The sequence below is a fragment of the Cygnus atratus genome, chromosome 1 (genome assembly GCF_013377495.2).
Source record: "Cygnus atratus isolate AKBS03 ecotype Queensland, Australia chromosome 1, CAtr_DNAZoo_HiC_assembly, whole genome shotgun sequence".
Taxonomy (NCBI): Eukaryota; Metazoa; Chordata; class Aves; order Anseriformes; family Anatidae; genus Cygnus; species Cygnus atratus.
Genome location: NC_066362.1, coordinates 104601815 through 104628761, shown reverse-complemented (window position 1 = coordinate 104628761; position 26947 = coordinate 104601815). Strand labels below are relative to the sequence as shown.

At 40.2% G+C, this 26947-nt stretch overlaps 1 protein-coding gene across 6 annotated transcripts in view; it reads right to left on the bottom strand.

Moving 5' to 3' along the window:
* LOC118247810 (uncharacterized) overlaps positions 1-26947 on the bottom strand; it is a 364491-nt gene that overhangs the window by 70022 nt on the left and 267522 nt on the right. For 5 of the 6 annotated variants that reach the window (XR_004778552.2, XR_004778562.2, XR_007707702.1 and 2 more), the window contains one exon: positions 18479-18523. The gene's annotated coding sequence lies outside the window, so the exon portion shown is untranslated. Of the gene's footprint in view, positions 1-18246; positions 18386-18478; positions 18524-26947 lie in introns of those variants that run through there. The other variant, XR_004778563.2, reaches the window with a different exon arrangement.

The following is a 26947-nucleotide window of genomic DNA, read 5'->3' as shown; positions in this document are numbered from 1 at the left end:
TCTTATGCCATCAGATTTTTTTATTTATTAAAAATTTCCTCACTGTGAAGCAATTTATTTCAACAAATTTTAAACTACAGTATTAGTAAAACTATGAAAACTAATCAACAACAATTAAACTACAAAAATTAAACTCCAGTAAGAGGTGAAATAGAAGCAGGTACCATTTGCCCATGCATCCTCAACGGCTGCAGTTTTGCTTGGAGTTTCCTGCCATGTTGCCTGAAGACCCATGCTTTTCCCGAGCAATTGTCCAGGACCATCAGGGCATTAGCCATGGACACTGTGAGCCTAATGTTTCTTGAGCAGCCCATCTTCTGACTGTGCTTTATAGAAGTCTCTTTTACGTAGGCATGCTATGTGTTTCAAAACAGGGTTTGCAAGGGATATGGATAGAGGAAAACACACTTTGTAGTCTGTAAAGTTGGCCAAGTCCTACCAGTTTGCTATCTGCTCAACACTGTCATCCAGAAGCAGAGCTGCAGTCATATAAACAGCTTTACTGATAAAAATGTAAGTACGTAAAAACTTCCAGCACTATAAGGCAAAGCATCATTTTAATGGATGATTTGAAGACATAAGTTTTGTGGTTGTTTTAGTCCAGAAAGCCCACGATAGCTTTGTAATTTTGAAAACCTGCCCCTGCTCTCGAAGAAAAAGAGGAAGACATCTCCTTTACTGTCAAAACCTGTGATACTTCAGAAGGACTCAACAGAGCAACTCCACAGGGATAACTCCCTGAAATGAGTAAAATCTTTGCCTCTGAAAGTAGCAGAGATGAAATCTCTCCTATAATATTCTTTTGTTTGTTGGATTTTAGTTCACTCGGAAATAAAACGTAGTTACTTGGGATCTACATGATACTTACTTATCTAATTCATTTGTTATTAGGTATTTCCAGTTCAGGAGATTTGCTGAGAAAATCTACACCTGGCCCTGACAGGTGTATCTATACAGACTGCAGCAGCTTCAGTAAAGGTCCAAATCTTGCTTCAAATCATAATTTCAAAGACCAAAATTTGTCCATTTCAAGGTCTATAAAATACCAAGGCTGAGAGCGATCGTCTTAGAATCCATTTCAAGGTCTCCCAAAGGCATGCATAACTGTCTTGGGAGGCTATGGAAACCCTCCAAAGCATCTTTCCAATGTAAGAGGGATGATGGACATGCCACTTCTCTCCTGCACTGCCACACATGGGTACAAAAGGCTCTCTCTGCTCCTGACTTCAGTGCCTGCATAGGCATGGGAAGGGCTCAAAACAGTCTCTCAAGACAGGAGAGTGCAATAACATGCTCTCTTGAGAGTCTTCAGAAGTCCAGAGGAACAGAAAAATACAAAAGGAGGCTACAGAAGGAGAATAAAACCTCCTTACCAGTCTCATCAATGTGGTTCTGTGTATGCTTGCACTGGGACTTTATTATGTACCATAACTTCATTTATTCCATAACTTTATTTCATCAATTTTCATCTTTTTAACACTGTAACTTTGCATGCCAGAAAGAACCAAAATTCAGGAAATTACCAGGTCCACATTCAGGACTGAAGTACAGAAAATTTTTTGCCATAGATAGGGAAGCACAGCTCTTTCTGTATAAGACAAATAATAACTGAAACATCCAAAGGAGAAGTCCGGGAGGTTTTTTTTTTTTTTTTTTTTTTCCAGCAATCCAGCAGAGGGTTAATATGCATTGGTTATAATCCTACTTTTATGTGTATAGTTTATATATATGTATTTAGTAAATACACAGAAACACCTAGGTTGGCAAAGACCTTCAAGATCATCTAGTCCAACCATCAGCCTGACCCTCCTAGTCCCATCACTACACCATGTCCCTCAGTACCACGTCCACACGTCTCCTAAATGCCCCTAGGGATGGGGACTCCACCATTGTCCTGGGCAGCTCGTTCCAGTGTACAGGCCAGCTGCGGAGCCAGGCTGAGTGAATGAAGCCACAGCAGGTGCAAGCACTGCTGAGGGCCCACAGCAAACCTAGAATGGGATTCAGCAACCTGGGGCCTCGCAGGGAGACTTGCAGCAGGTGAAGTACAGTCAGCATCAGCCTGGGCTTGTGAACAGCTCTGACACCCCTAGCAGCTGCAGGTTGAAAATTAGATCTGATTTAACTACATTAAACTATATATACATCTATATAAGATACATATACATGTAAAACAAAGTCAAACCTGTCATCAGCTGAATGCTTAACACAGATACGTTACTTTTAAACACACTTGCCTAGAAGAGAAATTGCACTACGGAGTATTGGTATACAAGCAGAGTGTATTTTGTATTCCTGCAGAAGATTACTTCACCTCCCTCCATTTCCCCTAAAATCTTGGTAGAAGAGGAAATTAAGGGAGACAAACTGAACTGTGATGCTTAGGGAGTCCCTTGATTCTGCCTGTCACAGTTTTAAGCCTGCTCGGGGCCTCAGGGGAGTCTGGCTTTTCCTACTCCTCCTCTGCCAACCAGACAGTAACGGCCCACTGCTTTTATTCATTACACTGAATGTAATGCACTAAATTTAACAAGTAACACACTCAGCGGGAATTTATTGGCCTTTTGCAGCATGATTGCAAGGTAGGATATGGATATAGATTCCAATTACTGCTGACACCCAGATAAGAGGAACAAAGCCTATATATGATTGTTATTAATCAAAGGTGATATCTGGTATTACAAGGAAAAGAAAGACAAACCAGGAATAATTTAAAAAATCTAAGCTTTTTTTTCTTTCTATCAAAATATCAGCTGTTCCAAATAAAATTATGCTGATATTTTCTAGTTATGAATAATAAAAGGGATAGCATATTATACAAAAATGTCCAGAAAGAAAATGTAAATAACAACAGTTATTCATTATAAAGTGATATGCAGAAAATTCACATCCCAGGAGATGTAATATACTGTGAAAAGCCCAAAACAAAAATATGTATACATTCAGTTATGTAAATATTAATAATCACTAAACAAAATAAAAATTGTGCAATATATTCCAGAGAGCTGAGCTTCATATTTGTTTGACAGTATTAAAAGATGGGATAGGAAGGAATTAATTTTTCTTGTTCACATCTGGAGTTTAAATAGGTACAATATGAATGGGCAAAGAACAAGCCAAAGATCACTGCCTCAAAATTCCAGAAACCAACAGATGTGAAACACGTCTATCTGTCCCAAACCCCTCCCAGGTGAGTACAGAAACTAACCACTCAGCTATCTGTGATTGCATTCATTTCATAACACTGCAGCCCACAGCACGTTAAATACTAGAGCTATTCAGAGTAGTAAGAGGCAAAGAATTCACCTCTATAGCATTCAGAATTTCCATTCAGCTTGGAACTAGAAGATGAAAGTCTTTTTCAGGCTATCCAAACCATTAGGATCAGCAGAGTGCAACCAGGAAGCTTGTGAAGTTTACTATTACTATCTAGTCCTCATAATTCAGGCTGAGCACATCAGACAGAGAATATTTTCTGGTAACAACTCCGTTCCCTTCCTGAACCATAAGCAGGAGGCATTACTTTCCAAAACCAGTGAGTTAAAAAGGATGAAGACACGAAGTCTCAATTTCTGAAAAGGTATAACAGTACAACTTGCTTGAAACTCAGTGAGTCCACTATTCACAAACAGGCTACCTCAGATTCCTACAGATATGACTTACCTATTTGTCCAAAAATTAATCAGATAATGACATTGCAAATACCACAGTGGTTCTTCCTGGCCCAACCTTACCACTCTTTTCTGCTTCTTGAGAAGGTGTTCCCTTGTATGCTATTTATTTCCCAGTCCCTTCAGTATTGGTAAAAGCTAATGTAATTGCTCAGTGGAGATAGAACTGACACCAGCAGTTGTCTCAAATGAACCATCATGAACTTTTCGGTGTCAGAATCTCAAGCAAGTACTTGGAGCCCAAATTTCAAAGAGAACTTTGCCAGGTCTCTTGTCCTTAACTAAAGACTTCATTCTACAAGTCATCATTATCATGCTATCTGCATACAGTGCAGCATACGTATCAGAGTTACTGCATGTATAACATGTGTTAGCTTGCCTTTTCTGGGATGCTCTCTCTCACCTGTGAAAAGAAAGAGAGACCAGTCTGCTATGTTGGGCATATTTAATTATTATAATTTTCACCTCTATTGTGGAGAAAAATGTCATAAGCAGTTCAGTGATCATGTCTTAGATGTCTTATAAAGAGAAATGCGTCTTAATTTTAATGAAGGCAATTACTTAGTGGCATGGAAAAGCAATCATGTTTTCTCACCTTATTTTTGCCATTATACCTGGAATATAAAAGTGTTTTGAGACTGGGTACAGCAGGAGAGTGAAGAGAATAAATACAGAGGAATAACATATTTTTAGGAAAAATACTTTTTAAACAGACACTATATACATATGTACATATATAATAAACCTATGTATATCTATAAACCTATAGCATAGGTTTTACTATGTGTATATGAATGATGGATTATATGAGAGCATAAAATCATTTTTGCTGCATTTGATGCTCTAAGATACTACTGATAAATATTTGATTACATATATACAAGATTTCAAACTGAGAAACAGTTGGGTTGGTGATACAGACTTGGTACCAAAGAGCTCTTTTTTTTTATTATTATTATTAATAACGCTAGCATTTGCTTGAAATTTGTGAAATTTGTGACTGAGGGAAAAATGGAAACAGCTAAAATTTTGACTCATCAGAGCGTGCACATATGTATATAACTTTAAACTTGAGAGCAGTGCTTACCAGGGCTTTGTAAATAAGGACTTTACTAAGAGATGACTTACTAAACTGCATATTTTTCCAAACATTAGCTTTAGAGAGCCTTGGATCAGACTCCAAAAAAAGGGTTACTTCTCTAGCTAAAATGCACGCTGGCCTTTTACATTCTTTGGCTGCATCAAAATAAATGCACAGAAGCTATGCTTCTGTGACTGTGTACACATTGTTTTGTAGAGAACATGAAACAAATGCAGTATCCTCATATTGCAGTTAGCTGCTTATCTGGAAGAACAAGACAAAACAAAACAAGGGGGCTATGGTAGCTTGTCAGCATTGCAACAAATGTTAAAACTCCAGCCTTTTGTTCTCAAATGTTAATGGAAAATAAACAACAACATTTTCTGGAAAAAAAAAAACAACACCACAATTTAAAATGGTAACGATACATTTGTCTCATGAGAATTTGTATTCTGTCCACAAATCAATCAAGATATGCTGAAATGACTTAGAGAGAAATCACTGCTAAATGCATAAAATCCTGGGAACAAAGAATGGTACCTGCATACAGGAGACAGCTGGTAATACCCACCAATGGACAGAGAAATGCATTTTGTAAATACATAAACTCATCAATTCTGGTAGCTTCTACTATAAATGACATGATTTTTGTTTATAGTACACTGTTGAGAAAGATACTGTGCTCTCCATATTTTTACTAGCACATACCATGGGTGCATATTAGATCAAGACTCTCATGACTGGAATAAAATCACTGTGACATGTGGATCAGGTCGATAACTTTAATGCAAAATATTATCCTCTCTCTCTCTCTCTCTCTTTTTTTTTTTCTTTTCTGAATTTCTCACAATGCTTTTAACACACTAATCCTTAAAAATCATTTAAGCAATAAGATTGGGAGAAGGCATCACATTGGAAGGGAATAATTTCATGCCTCAGATGTGTTGTGAATTATGAGGACGAAGAATGAGTGACTTCAGTCACCTGAGAAGTGCAGTGATTCCCAGAAACGCACTGCCTAAAGTATGTTATTGCTATTACTGCATGGAAATTATTTTAGAAAAGGTCACACCCATGGAGCCAGTAAGAATGATTAGATATGAGTGATTAAGGTGGCAACCATACAGACTGTAATTCACTGTTTAATAAATAAGTGAGCTCCACCATCACGCTTTTAAAAATAAAGTGTACATTTTAAAGATTAAAAAGAACCTCCTTGCTCAGGGGAAGTGCTGCCCTAGCCATGCATGACTGTCAATGCTCTGTTACAGCAACCAAGATAACAGTGTTCAAGCCACTGTATCTGACCCAGAAGAATTCCATGGTACCATTTGTCCAAATCCAAAGCATTCAGGAAATGCAAAATCATTTGTACTGTCTAAGAAGGTACTGCAAAGCTGAGTGTTCCTCTACCTCACCTGACCTGAACTCAGTATGCAAGATATAGCTGATGGGAAGCACCCATTTCCCCTTCATCTGCTGGGGGTCCATCCCTGGGAGCGGCCACTGTCTTCCTGGGCTTGAGAGTGCCCCACCAGAGCACCAGTGCCTCTCTGGGTTTAAGCTCTGTTTAGGTTAGGAACAAATACTTAAAATGTTATTATTAGTTTTGCTAGAGCAATTAGCTCCAATTTTGTTTCTTTTACAATGAAAAATCAATTTTATTCTGCAGAGCTGAAACGAAATCTTTTGATGTTGTGGAACTCCAGGCTGGGAATGATAAGGTTGAATCCCTGTGGGTTAGGATCCGCGGGAAGGCCGGCAAGGCTAGCATCCTGGTCGGGGTCTGTTATAGACCGCCGAACCAGGATGAGGAGACGGATGAGGAGTTTTATAGGCAACTGACAGAAGTTGCAAAATCGTCGGCGCTTGTCCTCGTGGGGGACTTCAACTTCCTGGACATATCCTGGAAACACAACACGGCACAGAGAAAGCAGTCTAGGAGGTTTCTGGAGAGCATGGGAGATAGCTTCCTGACGCAGCTGGTCAGTGAACCTACCAGGGGTGGTGCCCCGCTAGACCTTCTCTTCACAAACAGTGAAGGACTGATGGGAGATGTGGTGGTCGGAAGCTGTCTTGGGCAGAGTGACCACGAAATGGTAGAGTTCTCTATTCTTGGCGAGGCCAGGAAGGGGACCAGTGAAACTGCTGTATTGGACTTCCGGAGGGCTGACTTTGAGCTGCTCAGGACGCTGGTTGGCCGAGTCCCTTGGGAGGCGGTTCTGAAGGGCAGAGGAGTCCAGGAAGGCTGGGCGCTCCTCAAGAAGGAAATCGTGATGGCACAGGAGCGGTCCGTCCCCACGTGCCCAAAGACGAGCCGGTGTGGAAGAAGACCAGCCTGGCTCAACAGAGAGTTGCAGCTTGTGCTTAGCAGAAAAAAGAGGGTTTATAATCTTTGGAAAAAAGGGCGGGCTACTGAGGAGGACTACAAGGATGTAGCGAGGCTGTGCAGGGAGAAAATTAGAAAGGCCAAAGCTCATCTGGAGCTCAACCTGGCTACTGCCGTTAAAGACAACAAAAAATCCTTTTACAAATATATCAACGCGAAACGGAGGACTAAGGAGAATCTCCATCCTTTACTGGATGCGAGGGGAAACCTAGTTACTAAGGATGAGGAAAAGGCTGAGGTGCTTAATGCCACCTTTGCCTCAGTCTTTAGCGGCAATACCGGTTGTTCTCTGGATACCCAGTGCCCTGAGCTGGTGGAAGGGGATGGGGAGCAGGATGTGGCCTTCGCTATTCATGAGGAAATGGTTGGCGACCTGCTACGGAGCTTGGATGTGCGCAAGTCGATGGGGCCGGATGGGATGCACCCGAGGGTACTGAAAGAACTGGCGGAGGAGCTGGCCGAGCCGCTTTCCATCATTTATCGGCAGTCCTGGCTATCAGGGGAGGTCCCAGTTGACTGGCGGCTAGCCAATGTGACGCCCATCTATAAGAAGGGCCGGAGGGCAGACCCAGGGAACTATAGGCCTGTCAGTTTGACCTCAGTGCCAGGAAAGCTCATGGAGCAGATTATCTTGAGGGTCATCACGCGGCACTTGCAGGGCAAGCAGGCGATCAGGCCCAGTCAGCATGGGTTTATGAAAGGCAGGTCCTGCTTGACAAACCTGATCTCCTTCTATGACAAAGTGACGCGCTTGGTGGATGAGGGAAAGGCTGTGGATGTGGTTTACCTTGACCTCAGTAAGGCTTTTGACACCATTCCCCACAACATTCTCCTCAAGAAACTGCCTGCTCGGGGCTTGGACTGGCATACGCTTCGCTGGGTTAGAAATTGGCTGGATAGCTGGGCCCAGAGAGTTGTGGTGAATGGAGTCAAATCTGGTTGGAGGCTGGTCACTAGTGGTGTCCCCCAGGGCTCGGTACTGGGGCCGGTCCTCTTTAATATCTTTATCGATGATCTGGATGAGGGCGTCCAGTGCACCCTCAGTAAGTTTGCAGATGACACCAAGCTAAGTGCGTGTGTCGATCTGCTCGAGGGCAGGAAGGCTCTGCAGGAGGATCTGGATAGGCTGGAGCGATGGGCTGAGGTCAACTGTATGAAGTTCAACAAGGCCAAGTGCCGGGTCCTGCACCTGGGGCGCAACAACCCCAAGCAGAGCTACAGGCTGGGAGATGAGTGGTTGGAAAGCTGCCTGGCAGAGAAGGACCTGGGAGTATTGGTTGATAGTCGGCTGAATATGAGCCAGCAGTGTGCTCAGGTGGTGAAGAAGGCCAACAGCATCCTGGCCTGTATAAGAAGCAGTGTGGCCAGCAGGTCTAGGGAAGTGATTGTGCCCCTGTACTCGGCTCTGGTGAGGCCGCACCTCAAGTACTGTGTTCAGTTTTGGGCCCCTCGCTACAAGAAGGATGTCGAGGTGCTCGAGAGAGTCCAGAGAAGGGCGACCAAGCTGGTGAGGGGTCTGGAGAACAAGTCTTACGAGGAGCGGCTGAGGGAGCTGGGCTTGTTCAGCCTGGAGAAGAGGAGGCTCAGGGGCGACCTTATCGCTCTCTACAGTTACCTTAAAGGAGGCTGTAGAGAGGTGGGTGTTGGTCTGTTCTCCCACGTGCCTGGTGACAGGACGAGGGGGAATGGGCGAAAGTTGCGACAGGGGAGTTTTAGGCTGGATGTTAGGAAGTACTTCTTTACCGAAAGGGTTATTAAGCATTGGAACGGGCTGCCCAGGGAGGTGGTGGAGTCACCATCCCTGGAGGTCTTTAAAAGACGTTTAGATGTAGAGCTTAGTGATATGGTTTAGTGGAGTACTTAGTGTTAGGTCGGAGGTTGGACTCGATGATCTTGAGGTCTCTTCCAACCTAGAAATCTGTGTCTGTGTCTGTGTCTGAAATCTCATTTAAGCAGGTTTTACATATATGTGTGTGTATATATATATATATAAAGAGGTTTCAGAAAATCTTCAAAAATGAAACTTTAAAAATGCTATCCATCATTTTATAGATGGGCTGCAGCTGGGTTTGCTTATGTGCCATCTAAATGGATTCTACTATGGTATATTAATAGAATCATAGAATGCTTTGGGTTGGAAGGGACCTTAAAGACCATCCAATTCCAGCCCTCCAGCCATGAGCAGGGACACCTCCCACCTTTGCTCAAAACCCCATCTAACCTGGCCTTGAACACCTCCAGGGGTGGGGCATCCACAGCTTCTCTGGGCAACCTGGTCCAGTGCCTCACCACACTCATAGTAAAGACTTTCTTCCTCATATCTAATATAAATCTCCCCTCTTTTAGTTGAAAGCCATTACCCCTTGTCCTATCACTATAATCCTTGACAAAGAGTCCCACTCCTGTTTTCTTGTAGGCCCCCTTTAGGCACAGCATTATCAACTATTGAATGGAAACAAGATTTTGATTTTGGAAAAAATGAACATTTTTCTTTTGAAAACATTGGAATCATAGCTGTTTTTTTAAAGTTACATAATCTTTTCCTAGAAAGTTTATACTAAGATCACTTTCCAATTTTCATTCTTGGCATATGTTTGTGATTTAATCCTACCAGATACTCGAGCAATATTTTCTTCTTTATTCATATCAATTTATCAGTTACATCATGATTGACCATTAGCTTTAGGAGAGTTTTCTTTAATTCTGTGATAATACTTTATTCCATTTTCCTGATAAACTAAGCAGAAAAAAAGATAGTTTAAAAATAAAAACAACCGCGTGTGTGTGTACGGTAACCCAGCATTTTTTGCACTACTGCTAGTCTATTACGGGTATGAGGTATTGATCCAAGTATCTGAAGCACTTTTAATTTTCTCACAATGAAATATTAAAATTAAGTGACTTTTAGTTTTGCTCCTCTGGAAGTACTATTCAAAGTGCTATTCAAAGTAAAGATAAAAAATGATAAAAAGTCAAAAGGATGAATACTTTAAGAAGTATTCTCACAGCCCACTCAAGGCACATAACTAAGACATAATTACATGTAAGTTTAGCAGCCAACATCTACCGTAGAGGCAATACACGGAGTCAGGTTCTGTCAGAGAGCAGTAATTCATTACGGTATACAAATTCAGAAGGTGGAAAGAGTTCCACCATTTCTAGCCACATTGTGCTGAAAGATTTTATCACTAAAACCAAACATTTGAAGGAATGACACAAAATAGAATTTGGGTGGCTGGTTGTTTTATTTGTTGTTTTTCTATTTATTTTTTGTTTTGTAGACACACTGTGAAATTAAAAAAAAAAAAAAGAAAAAGAAAAAGAAAGTTTTAAACAGTAAAGTCTCACATTCAGAATAAACTTATAAGGTATTTACTGATTGCCACAGTGCAAAAATACTGTAATTGACTCCTTCTAGCTTGTACTTCTTGTGTTGTTTGCTTTTTAGCAATTGCTCTGGGAATAAACAGAACCACCAACGTCACTGGACTCAGCACCTGAGAGTAGGCCGAATCCTGCAAGGCTTTGTCTTTCACATTGGAGACCATCAGCTATGGAAGGATTCAAGGACTGAGGAGGACTTCCAAGATCTGCATCCTCTGGAAGAAACTGATTTGCAGCCAGTTGTGGCAAAGAATCTACATCGTGGTAAGGAGTGGGCTCAGTTACCTCCACTACAGTTTCTTGGTTTAAGAACTCAGCCTGTTCCAGCTGGAAATCACAAAAAGGGCAACAATGCAATTTTCCTCTATTTTTTTCCTTGTGAGCTCGTTTCCATGCCCTCATTTGCAAATGTTGTCAGGACAATGTCAGGTTGCTTTAGGCCAAACATTCAGATTTCTTATCTATATTTTATAAAACTTAATCCCACTGGCAATATTTGCTTGATTTCTCTAGTGGTTCCAATGAAAACAGTGTTTTATTTGGCTTTAAACTGTGATCACAGATGAAACATTACAGGACTATGCCTGGATATGAGGGCCAGACACTGAAACTGACTCTAAACAAAAACTGAAACTACTTAGTCTGTTTATTAGTATAAAAGCTGGGGAAAAAAAATAAAAATAAATTTTAAAAAAAGCCTAAAAAATCATAAAAATTGCTCACACAAAGAAATAAATTCTGGTTTAGTTATATATGATTATATATATAACAAAATTATATATCTATGATTATCTATGATTTATAATGGAAAATGTTCCCTTACAGTGGCTTGGTGGCAAGTTTCCCTCTTTTTGAGCAGTAATAGACCCTGTTTTATGATGTGCTGCTGGTGCCATACCTGCCAGCTTGCTGTCTCCGAGCCCGAGGGTCCCAGCCATGGCAATGCTCATTAACAGCCGGCAGTTGGATAATTTATCAGCCAACCTGCACGCAGAGTTTCACATCTCTCTTCTGTAATTCAAGGGGGACCTATCCCTCCAGCCTACTCCCACTCCTAGTTTAACCCTTCAGCAAAACTTCTACGCTATCTTTGTGAGGAGTCCTAATCCACACTAAATATGCTAATCAAGAAATACCTTGAGGGTCTTTTTTGATCATTTCAGTTATACACATATGCTAAATCTGCAGCTTTCAGTGTTATCTTCAGCAATGAGTCACTGTCTCTGGTATAGGAAATGCCATTTGCTTTGTCCTGTATAATAGGGAGGTTTTAAACGCACTATTTTTTATCAACAAATACAGACTGGGAGATTAGCTCAGGAGGATACATCCCACAGAGGCACAAAGGATGCCCCTGTCTGAATACTCTGACCTCCCGATCGAGAGGCATTGCCAGAAATAATTTGGTGGGGAGGGGGAAGGGAAGCTGAGGAGAAGTGTCCACTCTGCCAGGATCTCCATCCACGTGTCTGTAGCACGCACAGAGAACAGCCCCAACAAGACAGCCCTGTGATGAATAGCAGTGGAAGTCCATCAATTTCTGCAGCTAGCCTTTTTTTATTGTGAGACTCCCCAGAAAGAAAAGTGTCAATAGGAAACACAGATGGGGCAAGTCTCAGCAGCACTGTGGTGTGTGCTGCCAGATAGCCAGAGCGAAGCCATAGCCCTAGAGAAATAGCTGCATGACTCCTACACCAATGGTCTCATGATTCTCCAAAAAACCCTCTGGGATCTGCCGGCTTTGGGAGAGAAACCTTCCTTGCTCTTTTCAGGGTAGGAAGAACTTTGCCTTATCCCATGGACACATTAAGGACATATCTGGTAGAGAAATCTCATGGAATTTTCCTTTGATTGTTACCTTTCTGTGCAGTTTTTTTCACAGAGAGATGAGGGGTATATGCCCTAAACCTAAGATCATGTTACTCTGGATACAAACATGGGAAAACAGCAGGCCTGAGAAGCGAGGTGCTAAGGAAAATGGTGGATCTTCCCCCTCCTCGGATCCCACTGTGCAAGCTAAAGGCTGTGCCTGGTGAGGTGCTGTGCTCCCACCCGCCACGGGGATGGGATGCTCAGGGCAGATGGGTCCTCTTTTCTCACAGGAGGAGAAAAGGAAAAGCACTGAGGTTAATACAGAAGTGGCAAGGATGCTCCTCAGAGCTTTGCCCTCTTGCCGAGGATGGGTGCTGTGTACTAAAACAGATCCCTTGTAAGTATTTCACATTCCTTGGTCAGGCAAAGAATGCCGGCACCGCCCTCTGCATTTCTGTTATTTAAAGGGTTGCTAATCAAGTGGTGAACTTACCTTGCTGGCAAATCTACATACCAGACAACCCATACTCATCTGGTGCTACCCACCCTCTTCTCCATTCACACACGTTGTTCGGCTCTCTGCCTTGCCCAGGATTAGCATAACCTGGGCAGTGAGCCCTGAGGACTCACCAGGGTGTGCTGTGCTGAGAACTGCGGGGAAAATGTGTGCGATACCCGCCGACGGCAGCCGGTACAGTAGTGACAAGACTAGGAAGGGTTAAAGTTTTGTCTGTGACACTGAAATTGAGGCCAGCTGTAGGTCATATTCACGTCCCAGTCACAGGAAAATGAACCTGTGAGACAGAACCTAATTATCTGCTAAACCAAAAGCCAGTCTCAGTTCAATAACTTACGACAGAGCTGGCAGCCAGATATAGCGTTGCCATGGTAACGCTGAAAAAAAATCCACTGCAGTAGAGAACAAGAAGAAAAAGAAGGAGACTGTAACCCTAAATATGCTGTAGCCATTTGATCTTGGACAAGTGGATATGTCTAAAGAGTTGGATTGCTACAACTGTCTATCCACTTTAATATCCTCTATAATTACTGAAATGAAAAATGCAATTACAGTGTGCTCTGAGCTAAAAACCAGGAGTAACTGGCTAACTGGGAATTAATTTTAGAGGGAACAATATCAGCTTCTTTCCCCTCTCAACACACACAGACTTACAAGTATGTGGGGGCTGGAGAGCACAGGCGCCTGCTTCCCGCTAGTCCAAAATCACTTCATGCCAATCAAGCCCTCGGTTTTCACCATCACCTTCCCCTCCTCCCTCTCCTTCCGCCACAAGCAATTATACACACGAGAAAAGTTTAGCAGAGCAAAGCACTCAAGCTCTCACTTTGGAGACCATAATCTCCGAACTACTTGCAGTCATGAGCGACACTAGTTTACAGGTCTCAGCAAAACGTCCTGAGAACGGCCCCTTACAGGAGATGTGCAACAGACCAAAGGGAAACACAACAGCCCCATCATCCTGGGAGCCATGGGACTCGTGGTCCCGTCCTCCCACCATGCATTTTTCCAGAGCTAAGCACGGTGCTCTCAAACACTGCCAGTGATGGATATGGGGCTTTTCCCACCAGAAAGCCCTAGCAGCAAACAAAGGGCACCGTACTCCAGCAGCTCCCTGAGCTGGACTGGCATGCACGCCCACCCGCAGCTCAGCTGTGGAAAGCCACCACCCTGCTCTGCCAGGCTCCTCACTGCAGCCACAAAGATGTTCACGAAAAATTAGATACAAGCACATACCAAACACAAAATCAAACGTGCGTTTTGAAATACATTTTCCAAAAGGCATTATGTGCCCCTACATGCACATACTCCTCACTGCTGTGGGGACCACAGAACCAACCTCTGCTTGTTTTTGTTGGAGATGTGGATTTGATGTCAAAAAGATCAGCTGTGATTTCATGAAAGAACTTATGTCTGTTTGTGTGTGTACATGTTAAAGACAGATTTTAAATGAAGCACCATGGTTAGAAAAGTATAATTCAAACCAAAACAAATCTTTTTTTTCTTTTTTTTTTTTTGGTGGTCTGCACTGCTGCATAGGTGTCTTCAGCTTGCTGCCTAGCTCTTCGTGCAACCCAGAGCAGCTTGCTAACAGTGAGACTTCACCCCCAGATGCTAGAAACTGCATGGTTTCAGACTCTCACACCAGCATGCTAGGCATGCTATTCAGACTCAAAATGTTCTTGCCATTACAAATTCTATGAGAGACTTCTCAAAAATAATAGTATTTCACAGGGCTAGGATAGCAAAATGGTTTCCAACTTGAGAGTGATTAAGAAATATTATTGTCCTTGTATTTTTACTCTGTATACTTTTTTTTTTTTTTTTTTTTTTGTAAAGTGAAGTCCAGATTTGGCATTCCTTTGTCAGAAAAAGCTCTCATTCTAGTCATAGTGCTGACTGAATAAGTAATATGCATTCAGGTATGCTGCCTTCTGAAGTGGGTTATGTATCAATCGCTACTGCACAGTGCTGTGTAAGTAATGAAAAGAAGCAAACTCATTCAGCAAAAAAGTTAATGGTATTCTAGAGGTTTTCTAAAGATGTAAAAAAAAAAAAAAAAGAAAAAATCAAACAGCATAAACACACACACACACACAAAAAAAAAAACACAAACAAACAAACAAAAACAACCAAACAAACACAAAATTCACCACAAGCAACATCTTATGTTGGTCTTTCCATATCTCAATATTGTTTAAGACTTCAAGACTAGTGTCCTGACCTTGTAAATACCATTAATACCCAGTCCAGAGAGTAGTTTGATTGAGCTGGTAGAGGTGTCTGGTATTTAAAGAGAATTTGAGCATAACCTTTCTATACACGCACAGGTTTTGTTAGCAGTAATGTGGATCTAAGGGGGACCACAGTATTATTTTCAATAAGCCAACCTGACACTTGGTGTAAGAGAGGTCTGCTAAAGTCAGAGGACCTAAGCTTGCTTATGCTGTTCATGAATGTGGCCTCATTTTCATCGCTGGAAATATAAATGACCTTATGCTTTTCTTCAGTTGAACTCTGTATTTCTGAAATGCTAGTAGCATGCTTTTCAACCGGTCTGAGAATGTGCTGAGTCTCTTCAAATTGTGTAAAGGATTTTAGAAGTCTTCTGTAGCTGCTGGAAATTGGCTTTAAGGCACTGATATTCATTGTTCAAGCAGCAAAATCAGGAAACTGATAACTCATTTTTGAGAGAAATTTTCTAACAATGCCCCTGAATCTTTACTACAAATAACTATCTCCCAGATAGTTCTGCTTCCATTTAAAGAAGCAAAACACAAAATACCCTGGCTTCATCCATGGAATAAGAAAGAAAAAATTGACACTGCTACTCAAATGCATTTGTTTCCCGTCTGAGCCTGCAGACAGTCTGAAATAGTACTTCCAAAAACTGTGAACTGCCCTTTCCCTCTCAATTACAGTGATTTGCTGAGGAAAGACAGACTCACACAGGGGCTGAGGCAAAGGAGAGCCCCAGAGTGGGTTTGTGGTACCACTACATAATGGAGCTGCCTTTATTAGCTGTACTTCAGACGTGTCCATTATTACAACTGGAGATGTTTCTGGAGAGGAAGCAAACATCCTCATCTGTGATGTTAGAGGCATGTTTATCACTAACAAATCCCTAGACTGTACACTTTAAACTGCTCATTGCAGCTATGAGAGGGGTAGAGTACTGACACAGTATTCATTTATACATCTGAAATCCAAACGTGTGCCTCAGTTGATCTTCTGATGTTTGTAGAAAACAGCAGGAAAAGACCAATTAATGAAAAGGAGAGCACAATTTTGTCATGGTAGAAATGTTAGAGGCTGACCTACCTTTCAAAATCAACTTAAAAAAAATGAAGTAAAAAAAAAAGAAAAAAAAAAAAGGAAAAGGAAAAGGAATGAGGATCTGACCATTACAGCAGTGACAGTGGTGAAATTCTGGATTTGCATCTGTTTATGAAATTCCAGCTTACATAAATCTGAGCTACATACAAGCATCCATTGACAGATTTCACTATGCTGAGTTTTTAGACCACTTCCGCAGAAAATATAAACTCCAAAAATGAAATGGGCTGTGGTAGTCACACTGAAATATTTTAAGGGAGATGCATCTTTCTGAAAAAAAGTAATTAGTTTGTGAAATTCACGGAAGCCCAATTGGATGGGACAGGACTCAGTTTCCTATGTGTAGGTGTCTATTGTCATTGTAGATACCCTAAAGTGCCCTAAGACATCTAGTGAGGCTGGTAGATATGTCACACAGACCCTGTGGACTTGGAGCCTTTTGGAGCGGCACCAGTAGGACACCCTAGGGCAAAGAGCATGAGAAACCTATGGATTCTCTGTATTTTCTGAACATTTCAAATGACGTATGGCTCCTCTGATGTCCCAAGTACTAACTTTAGCAGTCATTATCATTAGGACAAGTAAGTTTCACTACTTCTAATATGTGACACAAGCCCCCCAGGACACACAAGGCAGGCAGAGGCAAAGGTGCTCCCTGTGCTCCAAGGATGAAGGCAGCCCTGAGCTGACTGATGCCCTGGGCCTCTCCAGAGGGTCTGGCAGCCTAGGCTTGGCACTGCACTGACCACCAGCAGCACAGCCCAGTTAGAAGAGTGTGCTGGGCACAGGGGCTACCTCAACCAAAAGCTTCTTTGTTTTCTGAGCTGACTGGTAAGCAGTCAGCTGCTTTTCTACTGCATTGTGTAGTTAAACATCCCAGTGTCAAATGGGAGAAAAGTGCCACCCTTATTGTGCACAGTATAAATGACTAGGCAAAGGAGATAGCAATGGAGAACTGGCCTAGTCTGTCGTGGGTGAGCTGGATGAGTTTTATATGGGCTGTGCTGTATTTTCTTACTTAGATTGCTCAGCACAGCACTGAACTCATGTTAAATTCAAACATTTTTACTATGCTGTCAGGTCTGAGAGAAATATCACGTAACCATATGAGCCCATTTTGATTGGCCTCATCAACTATGTTATAGTATGTCCTAATGAACAGGCATTATACAGCAGAGTAGCTTTACTTGATCTAATCCTCCTAAAATCAGCACTTATTACTAGATATTAAATTTTGATTTTGGAACGAGAACTCAATGACTACCTTAAAAATGGGGTGTGTTGATTACTTCAGACAGTCTTGAATAAAATCACAGTTTACAAATTCTGATGCTATGGTTACTCTAAAAAGTACATGTATAGTCTACACAAATCACCCAATCAAGCTGCTATATCAAAAGCTAAAATCTCTGTTTAAGCTAAGCAGTTAATATTTAAACTCATGTTCCATTAAAAATATGCCAGGATAGTTTTGCATCATGTTAAATGATATACAGTGAGGCTCCTTGATTTGTTTCTGTTTTTGTTGCAGTTTGCAGCTAAATGTTGTATTTCTTTTCTTAAATCTAAATAGAGCCTTTCAGTCTGTTAATATAGATGATATAAAATCCTTTCCAAAGCTAGCATTCAACTTTGATACAAGCATCATTGCAAACTTTTCACCTTGTTCCTGAAAATCTGTGACTCTGTAAGGTATGATGTTCTGACAAGGGCTGCTATGGTGTGAAATGCCTGCCAGTGTGCATTGCACTGTCCCCCCTGTAATCTGGGGATATGTAAGTAAGAAAGGATCAACCTTGTGGTATGGAGCTTTGGGGGAGTGGAAATAGTTTAAGTAAGTGCCTTGTAAGAATGGTGGCCACTCTTCAGAACGTTTACATTTCATGATATCTTAGCAACTGAAGCCAATGACAAAAGCTCCCTTGGAGTTTCCCAAGACCAAAGAATTTCTTTATGGAAACTAAAAGGCTGCAAGAAGCCTTTGTCTTCCAGGACATCATTTGCACTGATAAAAACAGTCATGAGAACATCACAGCACCAAATATCACAGTTCTCACGTAATCTACCTTAAATCTCTCATTGTACAGAAAGAACAGTGTGTGGCTGGAAAAGTTTGCCAATAAGCTGTATGTATCAGAAAAAAAACACTGTCCCCAGGTAAAATCTGTCATGTAACGGCACATTACAAATCCTACCTGTTAAGAAAACAGAGAAAACAATTTAAGTGGGCATAACAATGCAGGCTGCATAGAGGGGTAGTGTATTGAAAGTCTATGCAAACTACTTACAGAGGGCTCCAACACTTTCTCAGTCCCCTTCGGTCACAAATGTATCTGCAGAACATGGAGATATTTGTAATCAAGAAAAGATACTATTATTAAGGTACCAAAAGGCTTGACGCAAATAAAGCAGACATAATTAAACAAATGCATAGAAGAAAGGAAAAAAGTCTGCCAAGGGCTCTTAAAAGGGTTGGTACCACTTATTAGTCTCTGGATTACAGTCTCCAGGGGACAGGAAAACACAGCAGAGCAATATCACTACACTTGTCCTGATCCTATCTTTTTACCTGGGAATGTGCTAGTGGCTATTGTCAGAGAGAAAAAAATCTGGGCTAGACGCTAGCAATTTGCTAGATTGTTAACATTTCTTTCCACACCAGCACCCTCTGCTTTGCTGCTTCTTAAGATGTGCTGAGATAAAACCAATGGACAGTGTCTAGACGTCACATATCTATGGCCTTTGAAAGTCATTTGATGCACTAGGTCTGTGGTATACATGCATGGATTTAATGAGGTTCTTATGGGTTTTTCATGAGTACTTTGCAGCAGGCGAGAAAGACAGAATGAAAGAAAAAGCCTTGCCTTTGATTTCATACCTGTTGCTATATACGTCTATATGTTTCACACTATTCTGTTCAAGGGGCTTAAACATGGAATGACCATCAGACATTTTAAATCTTCTGTAAGCTAAGGATGTTTTTCCTTGTTCAGCTTACCTCAGGAATGCATCTGTTGGCAAATTTAGGTTCAGTTGGCTTAGTTTATCATATGTGTATTACATCATGCCATGTTCCTCCCATTTTTTATTTATTTTTTAATCAAAGTGTCCTCCAGGTTGTTTTGTTTTGATGAATGAGAAAATGGACATTTTGCAAAGTGTGATATTTCCTCATGCAACAATTGGAAAGAATCTTTCAGGGTCATCTTTGGACCTTCAGTCACTGGAGGTCTGGTGCTTCCTCAAAGCCTTCAGTTGGGACAGAAGCTATGTGCACTACTTAGTCTGGGACACAATGGATCTGCTCCCACAGCCAGCCTTCCTCTGAAAGACCTGTTGTGTTATATATCAGACAGCTGGATGAAGGCAGGTTTTGGATAGTATTTACTTACATTTGTTAGTTCAATGGTATTATGGGTGCTAGAATTGCACAGCTCATTCCTTTTCCTCATTGAATGGGGATATTTTGCCATTACAATGTGTTCTTACAGATCGGGACAAAAAAAAATAAAAATAAAAATAATAAAAAAGAAAGGAAAAGGAAAAGGAAAAGGGAAAGGGAAAGGGAAAGGGAAAGGGAAAGGGAAAGGGAAAGGGAAAGGAAAAGGAAAAGGGAAAGGAAAAGGGAAAGGAAAGGAAAAAGAAATAGAAATAAGAAAAAGAAAAAGAAAAAGAAAAAGAAAAAGAAAAAGAAAAAGAAAAAGAAAAAGAAAAAGAAAAAGAAAAAAAAAGAAAAAGAAAAAGAAAAAGAAAAAGAAAAAAAAGAAAAAGAAAGAAAAGGAAAAAGAAAAAGAAAGAAAAAGAAAAAGAAAAAGAAAAGAAAAAGAAAAAGATAAAGAAAAAAAGAAAAAGAAATTCCATTCTTGTGTAGTGTCTTTTACTGTATTCAAATAATAAAAAACATAGAGATTTTTAGAAATCCTGGGGCATTTTGGGTGCAGAGAGGCAATTACATGCATGAAGATTTATTGCACAACAGGAAGTCCTGGGGTACCAGTACTGCTACTTCTTAGGAGCAGTTTTGGGTAATCCACCCCATATACATTCACTTCCACAGGAAAAGGGACACGAGATCACACACTCTGAGGCATTCCTTTACTTCCATCTGAGTGCAAGCTACCTACTACCTGTGGAGGTGGTAAAAGGTTAAGGTATTCCAGGTTGCACCATCACCCAAGGGAGCTGTGCCCACCACCTTCAACAGGCTGTCAGAAAAGTGAGTTTCCTTCCCACGCCTACATAGAAACAGGTCCCATGATGCACTGCTTATGCACACATATTTCAATAATACTAAACTGTATGTTGGAAATGAAAGTCATTGTAAAACACAACTAATCCTTTATCGAGATCATGGAAATTCTGCATAAGACACAAAAAAGAACAAGATGAGGTTTGGAGTAGTATCCCAAGATTTGTGAAATGAAATTGATTTCCATTCAAATCAGGTCTTTTACTCTTCTTGAAAATGTCAAGGTGTCAGCCTTGGCCATTACCAGATTGTGATTTATAGTAGAGACAAAACGATAATACTCAGGTGACTGTCTGGGACTGTGCTGCTATGTCTGGAAAGGCTACAGATGACAGTCATCTTTTTTCTTAACCAACTTGGATTGCTTATCTAAGGATCAACCTTCCCACACCTCTCCTTCCCAAAGCCTTGACAGAGAAATGATAAAACATGTAGGCTTGAAGATTTACTGAGATCAGACAAATAAACATTGTGAAGGGAGTTGGTTACAGAACTTGGAAGAAACACATTAAAAATAATCCTCTAGCTAACTATGTCTTAGCTCTTTGGATGAATACCTGTAAAATGTGAGACTGATTGCCTGGTTTCAGCACATGGGTATGTTTTAATCCATTTGTACAATCTATTTCTGTAACTTGAGTATACTAGAAGTAAGAAAATGCTTGAACCAAGTAAGTTTTCAAATAGTAAGAAGAGTACATCTGTTGTCATTTCCTTTTGAAACTAAACACAATTTATTCAATACATAGAATAATGGAGGTTGAAAGTTACCTGGCTATTATTTAATCAAACATTGATGAGCTAATTCTGTTAGTTGTCCCCTTGACATAAAGTTTTGCTTACATAAAGGTAACAGAATTACCTAACAGTTTAGGTGCTAAACTCCTACTAATTTCAACTGGAATTAAGCACCTTCAGTAGCTCAGACAAGCTTTTTTCAAATCTATTTCTCTCTTTATCTTCAGCTACACTTGTGGCCTCAGTATAGTGGAGTGAATGAGAAAATAAACAAGATATATGAGTAAGTAAGTCAAGCAAAAGAAAACAAGAATTACTAGCACACGTAATAATACTATTCCTAACATTGGGTGTCTGGTCCTGGTATTAGTATGTGCAGAGGATATTGACAATTTGGAAAGGGTTTACAAAAAAGAGACAGTGACATGATCTGATCTATCCAAAAAGCCATCTTCAGTAAGGAACTGAAGACAATCTCATTAATTTAGCAATGAAAAAGTGAAGAGATGATAGCAAATGACAATTTAAATTATCAAGAAGAAAAATTAATAAATAAATCAGTAGCTGGAAGCTGACACTAAACAATTTCCAATTAGAAACAAAGCCTAAGTTTTTATTAGTGGTGTAACGGACTACTGGGATGGTTATGGATTCTTTGCCATCCTGAATCCTAAAATATGCATGTTAACCAAACAGAAATTGTTGGTGTTGATGTGGGAGTTGCTTGGTGAATGCTTTGGCATATTTTATGGAGGAAGTCAGACTAGATGATTGAGTTTGCCTTGGCAGTAGACATATGATATTTCTGCTATGTGTGGGAGACATATGGAAGGAGAGCAAGGTAAAAAAAAAAAAAAAAGGAGGAAAGAAGTAGGAGATGTCTGACTCTCTTCTTTGCTTAGTGCATTTAAGGTGCAAGCTTTGTGCAGTACCATGTTTCATGGTGCAGTGAACTGCAAATGGTACCTAGAAGCAGAGGGGATATGGGATCGTATTGAGGTACAAATTTTGCAACAGTGCAGGAGAGTCTACTGAAAAGACTGACACAGATATTAAGGTCTGCTGTCACTTCATAATCTGAGCTGGATGTCAGGGAAGGATTTTTTGGCCATAGCCAAATAATATAGAATTGAGACACATGTAAGACTAATTTTTAGAAAAATGCTGACCCCAGTGACTCATTTGAGCTGCTACGTTTTTGTTGTTGTTTTACTAGCTACTGTAGCAAAGCATTGGGAGCATTTAAAGTTATTAATCTAGGGGGGAAAAAAAAAAGTTGAAGAGTCTCAACAGAGACTAGACTAATATTGGGATAAGAGATCTGGTTTGTTTAAATGTGCACCTCTGTCTTCCCAGGCACAGCTATAAGTTGGTGCAAACACACAGAGAAAAAAAAAATAGCACACAGACCACTGAATGCTTCACTATCATAACTGCATTACACTGCAGCCTCAGAGCTATAACCAAAGTCTATGTTCCACCACAGTTAGTGAGTAGCAGTCCCCGTGCAAAAGACTCCAGGGTCTGCACACTCAATGTGTCAGGGAAGGAAAGCAAAGGTTCACTCGCTGAAACAGAGTTGAAGTGAATAGTTCACATTCATGTTGGGTGCCAGGAAGTAACTATGAATCTTCAGCCATTGGTGTAGAAAAGAAGAGCACGTAGGCTGCAGTTTGGAAACATTTGAGGGGTTTTAAAAAGTTTTAGTTATTGCATGTAGTAATTTTGATTTCCCACTAGCATTTAAGGAATGATCACCAAATTTTAGAAAGCCAAACTGCAGTCTTTGGAATTTATTAACTCATAAAAGCCTACCAAAATGCAATAGCCAGATACTGGCAACACCCAGAAGAAATCTAACCCTGTGAGTCAGTGGGAGAGGTTTCCAGCATTACACTGGTAACCAGTCTTGCTTTCAAATATTCATCCTTTTTATTTATTTATTTATTATTTTTAGAACTGTGTGCCCCAATGACTTCTAAAACATCAATATTTTGTCCATATTTCTCTATTTCAGTATGAGGCATGCATTTGAGAACTAATATCCAAAGTATTTTGCTGACATAATAAACGCCAGAACAGCATCATCTCCTACGTTTATCTAAAAGATGATAGCCTGCGTTTATCTAAAAACTAACAGACAAACTAAGTTACCAAGTACTCCAGTGTGTATATAAATACATTAGAAGAAACTGTAAGCACTGTGAGAAATTCAGCCTTGTGAGAAATCTTCCTAACACAGAGATGAACCCTCCACCTGCATGAAAAGCTGTGAAGCTGACCACAAAATGGCTGCCCCCGCCATTTTACACGGCAGGCCAGGTCACTGCTGATGGTGGTGCCATTCGGGGCCCATAGAGAGGATGAGGTGCTGCCCAGCTCCCCGGCAGGATCGGGGTCACTGGGTGGCACTAGCAGCCTGCTACAACTAGTAACGTAATATATCATCTCTGACAACTGTTTGTTTCTTAACAGGGCTGAGGGAGGGGATGCAGATTCTGCAAAAAGTTACAGGTAGGGCCAATTTATGTGTTTTTCATGTTTGGGGAGAATTATTGCAGAGACACATAAAGGTAAGAAGTGAAAGCGTGACTAATTCAAACTCGGGAGAATGAAGCTGGCATCTTGTAGGGCCTTACACTGGAGCTGTGGAGGGTCTAAAGCAGAGTTGATTAAAATGGTGGACATGAAGAGAAGGTGATTCGTGACAGCAGTATAATGTAATGGCCTTTAATTAGTAATATTGTCATTCTATCCCCCAGAATAATCTTTGGCAGAAAAAAACAATGAACTCATCTAGTTCTACTGTGTACATATACCAACATGTATACATAAATTTTAGAAGTAAAACTAGAATTCACAGGAGGATCTCACAATCAAACTTATTTCCAGGCACAAACTTGTTTCTTTCACATCAAAGGCACTTTGTAGAGGAGAGAGAGTGCAGAAGAATAGACAGTGAACCATGAAGACTGGTCCACTGCTAACTGTCTCACTTGTGTGGAAATCAGTATATAAATCGGATAAACACAATCTACTTTTCTATGCACTGAAGATACTCTCTTCATCTGATTTACCTTCATCTGGTGGAGATGCTTTGAGTAAAGGGATGTATTATGAAGAAATGCATTCTGCTAGGAAAGGCTTGAGTTGGAAATTAAATCCTGTGCTAAACTTTTCAAGAAGTATCTACCTTCACTGAAGTCTTTTCATGGTCCTGCTTATTCCTACTTTAAACTTCTCATTTATTGTACTTTAAGCTCCATCAGTGAATGTAAATGGGGTTTCACTATACGTTTAGTGCATTCAAGCATTCTTTGTTACAGTTCCCACCCTGCCGCATTATGTGAGCTCTGCCACGGAAGTCCAGCAGTCGGTTTGTTTTCTGCTATTAATAAAAGAACCTACTTTTCGCCACTTCTTTGAAGAAGTTGAAAGGGCTACATGTTAGAGGGGGAGGTGGTGGGGAACAGACTGTGGTGTAATCCCCAAACGCAAATGCTGTCTAGATTAGAAACCTCCCTGAAGAAAATTTACAAATGCTAAGACTGTGCTTTTTGTGTGAACGCTAGAGCAATAACTTAGCCACATACTGGGTTCTGCCTAATGCTTAAGGAGCCTACTAGGTGAAAGGAATTAAATGGAAAAAAAAATATATCTTCCAGTTGGCTCTGTGCCGATGCCATCCAACCCTTTCAGTATCCAGTGACTTACTAGTGGAACTATTTTCATATGCATTTCAATGCTGTGGTTTCTTAATATAATACTTCAGATTCTGTTAAAATAAATTAAAAACAAAACAAAACAAAAACAAAAATAAAAAACACCACCAAATGGGATTTACACATTGCCAGTGTTTTTACAGTCTAGGAAAACCTTAATTAAAGGGGTGGGACACGTCTCTGCTGAATAGCTGTTTTTCCTTCATACCTTCCCATGCACAACACGCACACATCCAAGAAAAGAGGCTGGGGGTGGGGATGGTGGTGGTGGAAGAAACCCACCCAAAACCATAGCCAAAATTACCAGCCCTAAACTGCTCAGCACAACCTCATTGGTTTGCTTGGCCATTTAAATAAATATGCCCCTTGCAGAGAATCACAGCCCAGCTGTAACTACTCACAAGTAGAAGAAAAATACAGAATATTATCTGCCTTTTTCCCTGTAGGATACTTGTATTGTTCAAGTGATCATTACTGTATCTAGTTTATCATGCATTTACAGACTAATCCTTAATGCCTAAATAATCAAGAACAGGAGTAAAGATAGCAATCCTGAAAGCCTACCAGATAAACTTTAGTGTATAATCAACTGGATGATTTTGTGATTAATTTTAATACCTGCTTATTAGGTTAAAAATGTTTATAAAGATAAAATAACTTTATCGGTGTTGGTCTTAACAATCTTATGTTCACTTACTCTCACACACGTCCATAGTCCATCCACCTGTTGTTACTCAGGCACTGTAAGTAAAACATAGCTTTGCACACAAATTAATACAGCTAGATGCTGGTAAGAATATAATCTATCAGGTAAGAATAACTGGTGGTGCTTGGGAATGGAGTGATGCAGCATTCAACAATCAACAAACTTTGAAGATGCCTATTGTAAATATCAAACAAGGAAAAAATTTAACAAGGTGATGAATGTCTCAGATACATTGGACAAAAATACTTGAACATAAAATAAATTTATTCTGTTCTGTGAGTGATAGTTTCAGATGGCATTTTTATAGGATTCCAGATATTTTTGTTACGTATATCTGTCTGACTACCTAGCTAGCTGTAGAGCTCAGACAGCGTATCTGTCTCTCTCTTTTTTATTTTATTTTTTATTTTTTGTGGACTACAGACAGTTCCTTAGAGGAGGTGACTGCATTTCAGTGTGAAATTAAGTATCCAGTCAGGAATTGAGCACAATCATCATATGGGCAAATCAAAATTATGGCTACTTTTACTGCCTACAGAAATTTTTTGCTGCACTGCTTATTAACTCACTGAAAACATTGTGTTAGCTAATCGTGAATGTGCCAATTTTCATTACCCATGGAAATGTATAACATATTTTGTTAAACTTTGATTGAAAAAACTTTGAATGAACTTTGATGAAAATGAATAAACTTTGATGAAAAATTGACATTTTTCATCAAGTGCGTAGAGCGATGCTCTGAAATGTGGTAACTGTAGATTCTTGTTATACAACTTTGAATAAAATATTCGTTCCTCTAATTCCAACAGCAATTAACTTGGATTGGAATTCTCCTGACTCATGTAACAGTCTTCAACACTATATTAATGGTTCCTAGTGTTTACATGGTTTGAATAGAAATCCTGTCCCATATATGTAATACTACATTAAGGCACTAAAGACTTTCAGGTTAAAGAAAGGTATTGATCAAATCACCCTAGCTTGGTCTGTAAAGCATTTTTTTGGTTTAGGTTTAAAATGAAATGTTATCTTCTTAAAACTTAAAATGCTTCAGAAATGAAGCTCTTGAAAATTGTTGCATCTCTCATGAAGACTAAAAATTAAACTAGACAATTATCATAATAATAACCCAGTTGTACATGGCAGACAAAAGAGAAGCTAATACTTCCCTCTCCTTTTTGACTGATGTTTTGTTGGGCTGTAGCTAAACAGCACTTTAAGTTGACAGTAAATTAGCAAACAATATGAGGGAGGAAAAAAGAAAGAAAATCATGCAGGGGTTAAGATGTTTACGTAAAACAGTGATTTTCCTTTTTAAAATTAAAACGTACAAATAAGCTAG